The sequence below is a fragment of the Aythya marila genome (assembly GCF_965140915.1).
Source record: "Aythya marila genome assembly, chromosome: 2".
Taxonomy (NCBI): Eukaryota; Metazoa; Chordata; class Aves; order Anseriformes; family Anatidae; genus Aythya; species Aythya marila.
In genome coordinates, this window is record NC_139043.1 from 42,155,707 (window position 1) to 42,164,651 (window position 8,945).

Consider the following 8,945-nt stretch of genomic DNA (forward strand, 5'->3'; position numbering starts at 1 on the left):
GAGGGCGAACGCAGAGCTGCCAGGAGGTTCCTCCTGACAGGAACGCAAAAACAAGCACAAGATCTCCATTAGTCGTGTTCATAGGCCTCAAAACAACTCAAGTCTTCAGCACGCTAGCACAATTGTTTTCATCTGAAGTTTAGGTTATATAACCTTTGCTTTTTATGAGCCAAGTGCGCTGTTTTCCAGTGTATCTAAAATCTTTACTTCCCAAAGCAGTGTCCTAAGTTCCAGGAATACCATTTCCAAGTTAACCTTTTTCCCAATAATTACATAGCATAGATTGAAGCATGTCCTCATATGTCCTTGTATAACAAAACTCTCTTCTGTCCCTTCTATCGTTGATCTGAAATGGTGCCATTACAAAATGCAGAACAAAAACATAAGGATCTGGCCTACCAACTATATCCACTGTTCTTACAAATAGCATTAATACATTAAGTATGATGTATATTTTTATCCATGTATTTAATCTGCATTTTTTTTTTAGTACATGGGATCATATATGCTGGGGAAAAAAAAAAATAGACCACACCCAACCACTGGCCTGTATTGATAAAGCTCAGTTGCACAAATCTAAAAACAGCTTAAAAACGGTAATGTTAGAATTATTGTCTGATTGTAACATTTCAGACAGAAAAATATTGTGTATTGTGGGAATAAATACTTACGTGAACCACAGTTAATGGCATCCGGTTGGCTTTTCTAGACAGAGGTAACATTTTTCTGAAGAGAGGAAACGCTGATTTAGGATCAACCCAGTACTAGAACAGGTTGTGGATTAAAAAAAATAATTATAAAGTGTAAAAAGAAATAGCTCAGCGGCATGTAGGCATACAATGATTCCACAGAACAGGTGCAGAATCAGAGAAAGAAATACACCTTTAGATCAATTCTTCTTAAAACACCGTGTTGCTACCCAGATCTTTTTAGACTGTTTGGCCTGGATATTGCAATCTACCAAACATTATTTAATTAGCAAGACACTTCTCTGTACTTTGAAATCCTAATTCTAGCACATGATAAGCACGTACAGTCAGATGCATTGTCAGGTGCAAGCATAACACTGCAGAATTGTTATACTTGACTTTTCAAGCAAACACCAAATACAATTCCCAAATCTTCTGAAACTCTTACAAGTAATTCAACATAAGAAATGGCCCCAAAGTTGTGGGCCAGAGCATCCAATGTCAAAAGCTGCATTTTTAATCAAGACTAATACTTTTTCAGGACTGCCTACATTCCAGTTTGATAAGTCGGAAGAACAGTATATCCCTCACAGAAACTGACTCCACAGCTGCTTTTTCATATTTATGGAAAGACAGTGTTTTGTCACAAAGCAGAAAAAAAATATTTTTATCATGGGAAAACACTGATCAGTGATAAAATATAGTTTAGTACAAGCAATATTAAACCAACTCACATCTGATTTTCTTCTAGAAATTTTTAAATGGAAGATACAAGATTCAGATATGTTAAGGCCACAGAACAGAACTGAATAATTGCAACTCTGATGGATTGAAAATCTTTGCCTGGTACAACTTATTCCCTGAACTGTCAGATTCTCTTGACTGTTATTACTATATGTGATTTTAACAATGTACAATTAGAATGATACTAAATGTTTATTATTTATATTCAGAATAAAAAACTTTATATAAAAAACAGTATGCTATAAAAACAAATTTAGATTCAATTTTGCAGATGCAAAAGTTGTTTTATACTCTGCATCTATTGATTCAGATTATCTTAGCCTGCAAAATAAATGTGACTTTTACTTGCTCCCCATTCAGTGCAAATCCTTGCAGATATAAAAGTAATTCTTAGCCACTCTCCTCAGATCCTTTCCTGTACTTGACATCATACAGAAGCAGCACAAAGATCATAAAACACATTTTTCACAAAGCCTTTACACCATCTTTGCAATCCTTCTGTATCATCACAATAGGACAAAAAGACGCAGTACAATAATAACATGGAAGTAAAGAATGTTAGTATATGCAATTAAAATCTTTGCCACATATTTCTCTTAACTGTATTTAAAGGCCATGTAGCATTTAAATACAAAGGACATTTGCTGAGTTTTAGTTACGGGTTTATGGGTATTATATTAAGTATAAATTCCTCTACAGAAGTCAGACACAGGTGATGCTTTTATCAAAGCACAACGGGAATCAACACTTTACAGGCACTTCTGAAAAATAAATAAATAAATAATAATAAAAAATAATAATAAAAAGTACATCTTTTTCTAAAACTTGCCGTACATCATAGTCATTTTACTGCTATCATAGTAGGAAGGGAACTGGAAGGGTCATTTCCAGAAGTTTAGGAAAAGCATTTGAGAAAGTAGCATACAATTTGTTTCAAAAGAGATGAGAGTCCTGTTTCTAACAGCTCTTTTAACCTTCAGCACTAGCTGGAAGCTAAAAAGCCATCAAACTCAGGGCTGGCAGTGGGACAACCACCACCTTTCCCCTCACGCCCTGCCCTAAGAGCCCCGAGCGGCCATTAGGTGAGCAATGGCGCTGGGGGCACCAGGCCAGGCCAGGCCGCACTCAGCGGCAGCTTGGCCAGCTCGGCTCAACTCATCGCTGGCTGACAGGATCATCTCCATCAGGGGCTCTGATTGACAGAGGAGAGCTGGTGATATGGATTTTCCTCAAAGCAATGGGTGCTGCTTAAAATACCTCAGGTACCGCCTGCGCTTCGGTTCACCCCGAGCACCTGGCTTTCCCTGGTCTTGGGGTTTCTGGGCTCACTGCCAAAACTTGCCTTTTCCCTCACCCGAAACAAGGGTGAAGGAAGGAGTGGTGGCAGGTAGGAACCTAGTGTCTGCTGGCTGTTTTTTCCCCCTTCTCTATGCTCAGTAAGTCTTTCTGGAAGTTTACTGGCTGCAATAGCAAGCTCCTCAGGATCTCCGAGCTGAAGTGCAGCTTGCTTAGCTCTAATGCTGCTGCCTTGGAAGCTGTGTTAGTCGACTTGTGAATCCCCATAAATATATATACATCTATGTTAGCAGGTAAAAAATTAATTCCTGTTAGGAGAAAGTCATTTAAAAAGGGGAAAAATATAACATAACCAAATTCAAACTTTTATTGTCATCCATAGCTTAAGCGGTGCTTGCTGTTGCTGAAAAGTCAATGGTAAAACATTGGCTGAGTTGTGCTGAGCTAAATTTCTTTTGTTGCCCTTGTAATACCCACGGGGTTTCAAATGCTAAATCGTTCTCCACATTAAGAATAAATATTTTGTGTTTGAACGTAGATGAAATATTATTTTCATGTTTCTACTTTGTCCCTTCCTTATTTGGGGCTCTAAAATAAAAATTGCCCCCATTTGTGTTACGAGGCTTTCCCTAGCTTTTCTTAGCTAAAGTAGCTAAAATACATCCATCAAAAGTGTTCCAGGCATCAAAGTAGGCTAGAAAGAGCTGTCTGTTTGAACCGTCGTGCAATTTTACAACTGACTTGAAAAGGTTTTTAGAAGTCGTATTTTTACTTTTGTTTGATGTTGCCAGGAGGCAAATATGCATGTGAATGAGAAGAGAAATGGAATGGGAAGAGCCCTGTCCAGAACTAATGTGGTGGTAAACACCGTGCTCGTTTTCATGAAGGAAGCACTGTTCTGAAAGAGAATTTCCATTCCAAATATGGCAATTTAAAACTTCCATTACAGCTTTTAGAGAAATAGATTTGGGATTGTGAAGGAATTGGGGGCAGGTTGAGGAACACTGGAGTTTCATACGAGTTTTTTTCACTGACTTAATGAGCATGGAAGCAAGCTAACTAAGCATTTTCAGTGATATTTCTCTGTCCTTTTTTCCTACCTGTTTCAGGTATGCATTAGTTTTTTCTGCAGTACAATTAGGATATGGTGTAAGTGGGTTAGAGAAAATGCAGTAAGATTTTCAGTATGATAATCAAATCATGAATTATTTGTTTCTTTATGACATTTGTAGTTTTGATCGTGAAATTCATAAGCTAAGTAATGTGCTTATTATCAGTGTAGTAGCTAGCTCTGGCTTAATGTCTGTTAAATAAAATATACAAGACAGTAACATTCAGAACTTGTAGCACTCTTAAAACATTATTTTCTATGAATTCAAAACTACTGTATCCTGAGCCATCGCCAATGGATTTGCTTGCAAAACACTCTGAATTAATTTGTGTCTAACACTTTTTATTATCTTTAGCAGTATAGAATCAATGTATCTGAGGCAGATAGATCTCTGGTCCCTCAGGATGTGTTCTGGTAGCCTTCTAGCTAAAGGAACAGACCCGGGTCTCCTTCTGATCACACTAATTCATATTCATTAGTTGCAGGAAGTTTGAAATTCTGTATGCTAATATGATAAAAGCAGTTAAAACTCCATTGCCTTCTCCTGACAATGTATTTTAGTTTTATTTCAGCACTAATCCCAGACTGCTCATCTTTTATTTGTATTTAGAATTGGGAATTTTGATACTTCTGTAGCTACAAGCCTTTAAAACTGACTTTCTCAAATATAGGCATTTTCTGGTGTTTGTTTCTTTATTTTTTTAATTTCTTTTTGTATAAAAATTGGTAAAATACATTAATAAAATGTAGGGAAAGGAGAAGAAATTGTTTTCTTTTCTTCTCTCAAGAGAAACTGAGTGGCTGCTTGGGGCCTACTGCCGGTAATGTAAGCAAGAACCAAGGAGGGCATCTGGCATTATTTTCCACCTCATTTTTTTACTTTTAAATACAGATGAACTGCTCAAGATCTAACAAGACAGTTTCAAAGCCGTAAGTTGGGAAGTGTGTAAAGGAGTATAGATATGTCCCAGTCTGCTCCTTGATGGATTTGTAGAATGTTCCGGGTGGCCATGAAATAATTCATTTTGCTAATCTGAGGGGTGTAATTGTAGTTCAAGATAAACTGATGTAATCCCCTGAAAAGCAGAATTTTCCTGGAGAGTTTTCTCCACTTTTTTGAATCATGAGAGAAGTGTATAGAGGTATACTACATTGAAGGTAAACTCTATGCTCTTTGTGCTCCCCATCTAATTCCTCTCGTTTCTTTTACTGGGCTTTTGTATGAGAATGCATTTTTAGATGACTGATTGTCATTGATGTATCTGACAGAAAAAAAAAAAAAAAGAAAAAAAGAAAAAAAAAAAAAGAGTATTCTTTGAATCAGGGACTTTATCCTGATGTCAGTACACATTGTTGATTTTTCATGCATACGTGTACCAGCAGTGTGATGTTAAACCACTTAAAACAGTCCTGTTTTTAAGTTTTGCCTGACATAGTTTGTAATTGACCTGGTAATGTGGGCAAGGGTCTTTGCTGTTAAACTTGATCTCATTTTCAAGCATCAAAGCAAATCATTTTTAAGCAGATTCCATTTGTGCACAATCCCTTTTTGATTTAACAGAATTAAAAGCCAAGATTGTCAGATAGTCGTGCTTCCAATTCAAGAAAACAGAGCTGTTCTTCACAGGATGAGTGAAGGTAGATGGGCACATGATGATTTCATTGTTGAAATGTCATCATTGTGCAGGAGAGCAGATAAACTGTTCAGCAGTGTCTGGGAAATAGCAGCATGGTAGCTGAGATTTTTACTGTAGTGCAGAAAACAAAGATAATTTTCTGTGCTCTACTTGGTCAGTGATTATTCTTTCAAATCCCATAAATCACACTTCAAAATCTTGATCTGGTCAAGAGCATACCAGATATCTGAGGAAGGAGCTCAAGGAACAGTTCAAAGATGAAAGACAGATTGCAAAATATTCTTGAGGGTCCTACCACTCCATTTTAGAGCTACAAACAACAAAATCCAGGCAGTCCTGCAAATTCCTTAGTTCTTCTTGCCTTCCTCCTCCTTAGTTCTTTTCATGTGTTCAGTTCTCTGGGTATTTAGGTTATTATCCAGCACAGCTCTGCAGCTTGTTTAGATAAGATAAGTGAGCCCGTTCACTTGAACTACTTGCAAGCCATTCATAGCTTAAAAAAAATAATAATAATTTTGGCCAGTTCTATTTTGTTTACTAGAGTGCATTTTAGGTAAAACCTGAATATATCATCTAGTGGCTTTATCTCGATAAGACACAAAATCAGAACTTTAGAACAGAATTATCAGTGGCATAGGGCATCAAACTGGAATTCATCTGTGAAGGTATCTTGCACTTTTAAACCTCAGGAGGTGTTCAGAGTTTGACCATAATGAAGATTATACTCTTGTTCTTGAAAAATGAACAGGTGAGAATCTGAGTTTTGCTGCTTTGTTTTGAAGAAGATCAAAAGAGCTCATTTCCTTCCATTTGAAGAAACGACAACGCTGAACTTCTTGATTATCTGGAAGAATTCTGTGCTTCAATTTAAGGATCTATCTTGTAACACTCCAGGTAGAAGGAGTGTTTTTGAAACTTAGACTAGAAGATTTTGAACACCACGGCATTAACGTGATAGTAAAATCCTTGTTCCTGTTTTTGCCTCAGAAGTTGCAAGATTTTTTCCCAGTGATTATGCTCACTGTATAGATCTAGAGCAGCATATTTCAGAAAAAGAAAGTCATATTTTTTAACTAAAGCTGACTAAATATTTTCTTGACGCTTCCCAAGAATGCTGATTGTTGACATGCAGGAACTGAAGAAACGGAGAGGATGTGATTCCCACACTAGCAGAGACCATTCATCACTGGATGGTTGAAACCCATCCAGTGCATATTGCTGCAGATGGCAGATTGTTGGCCAGCACATCTGCGTGCGGCTAAAACTCCTCTTTCCTAACGGTTCTGTACTTTGCTTCTGGATGGGTTTTTGTGCTTAACTCAGGGAATCAAAACAATTCTTAGAGGAGAAATCAACCCATGTCCACGTTAGCATAAAATTAATCATGCGTCTTAAATATTTGATGTTCTTTTGGATGTAAAAAATATGAAGAACTGATTCAAAAAATATGAAGAATATTTCAAGTATGTGTACTGAAAAATGTATTTTATGTGATGCTACTTTTCCTCCACAATATTTCTTTCTTTTTCTTATTCCACCTTCCTAGGCTTATAGAGAAGTAGTTGAAGCAATCTGTTATACATCCAGTGACTGCCAGTTTGTTGGTGCCCTTGCTTAGCATTGGTGCCCTTGCTTGCTTTTGTTTTAGATATTAAAAATAATTCAAAAATACCTTTGGGAATAATTAAATCTTCCTTGTAGAAATTCTGTTGTACTTGTGGTTACGATTGTTTTTCAGTATAAAATAAATACAGTTCAACACTCTTTTGAAGGATTGGCAAAAATGTGATTTTTCTATGGAAAATTAAAATGTTGTCTGCGTGAAGTGTGGGGTTTGAGTCAAACATTTCCCATTTTCAAACAGGGACTACTTTCAAGTGACGGTGCTGTATAAGTTTATACAAATCAGCCGTGGTATTGTGATGTGAATACTAATGCACAGTTGAATAAGTGGTTTTGACAAAGTTTCCTGAACAGTCTGAGCTCCATAAAAATGGAAGCCAGGATAGCAGTTCCAGAGCTTCCTCTAGGAAATAGCTCTGGTAAGTGTGCAGATGGCCAAGATAATGCTACAGATGTTGTAATCTTAGTTGCTTGGGTTTTTTTCTTTTTTTTTCCTTGAGACATGAATATATTTACTTTGTAGGATGTGCTTTTCTGAAGCGTGCCCTAGTATAAAAAATACGAGTTGGAGAGAAATGCTCAATATTAGCTCAATCAATCACTGTTGAGTGTGTGCTCGGTTATTGGGGCAAAATGATTTACGTTTAATTTTTACTACCTGTGACATTTTACTAGATTGTGCTTCATGTTTTTTTTTCCATTGATACCTATTTAACTTTACTGAATAATGTTTTGTGAGAAGTCTTTAAGATTACCACTTTATAGAACTAGTTGCCTTTCAACAAATGTGACCTCTCTGATGATCTAAGACTCATTTTTAAGCATACAGAGCCAATAGATGTGTGCAAACTGATCATATCCTTTAGCAGATCCAAATCTGCCAGCTCCCCCCACCTGTATTTCACAAAGCTTTCTATTCCCTGGGGCTTTCTGTTCGTTTTACTCTATTAAAAACACTTCGGGATCTTGCCACTGATTAAAGTGTCCAACTCTTCCAAACCTTTGCCTGATGTTCTCTAGCAGGCAATTGTTCTTCTGCCCATTTCCCTGGAGAACCTCGCACCATCACCACCCTCCCTAAAACTGTTGACAGCGCTGCTTTTTGTAGTGCTCGCTCATATGTCCTGCCTTAACAGCTGCGAAGCCTGCTTGGATGGAGTCTAAAGAGCTGCAGCACTTCTTGGAGCAAAGGTTGGCTCTGGCGTGCCAGGTGTCGCCCTGACGGAATGCATGGACTTTTGCTGTGAAATAAAAAAGCTTTCTGATTTCTGTTGTGAATTTTGCTTTTGCCAAAATACTAAGAACGTAGGAATTATAAAAACATGCATCCTGCATGCTGATCCCATGGACGTTCTTGCCATTGAAATTTTAGAGTCATTACTTTTTCGGGAGTCAGATGATGCTAAGATGATCCCTACCTGAGCAAGACTGCACAACTAATATTTGTCATGGATTTTAGTATTAACAGGCCTTTCAAATTCACAGGGAGAATTTCTGAATGTCTATAAAGACGATGGCAATTGGAAATTGTATCACTGAAGGATCTTCTAAGCTCTGTCTGTATTTTCTGTGCTATTTTTAATTATAATATGCAAATTCTTGAACTCCAAAAATGAGCAGTCGGTATCCTATCGCTGCAGGGATATCGATGAAATGGGAAACTAGATTTGTTAAATGTGACAGATTGAACTTGTTCTCTCTTGATACACTGGTTTATCACGAAATTCAGATGAAGCTAATATGGGTGTTACGTTCATCATATATTTTGTTCATCTTTACAGAGCTTTTAAAGTAAGAAAAGTACTTCATTTTTTCCTCCTATTGCATTCCATGCAGTAGTTGATA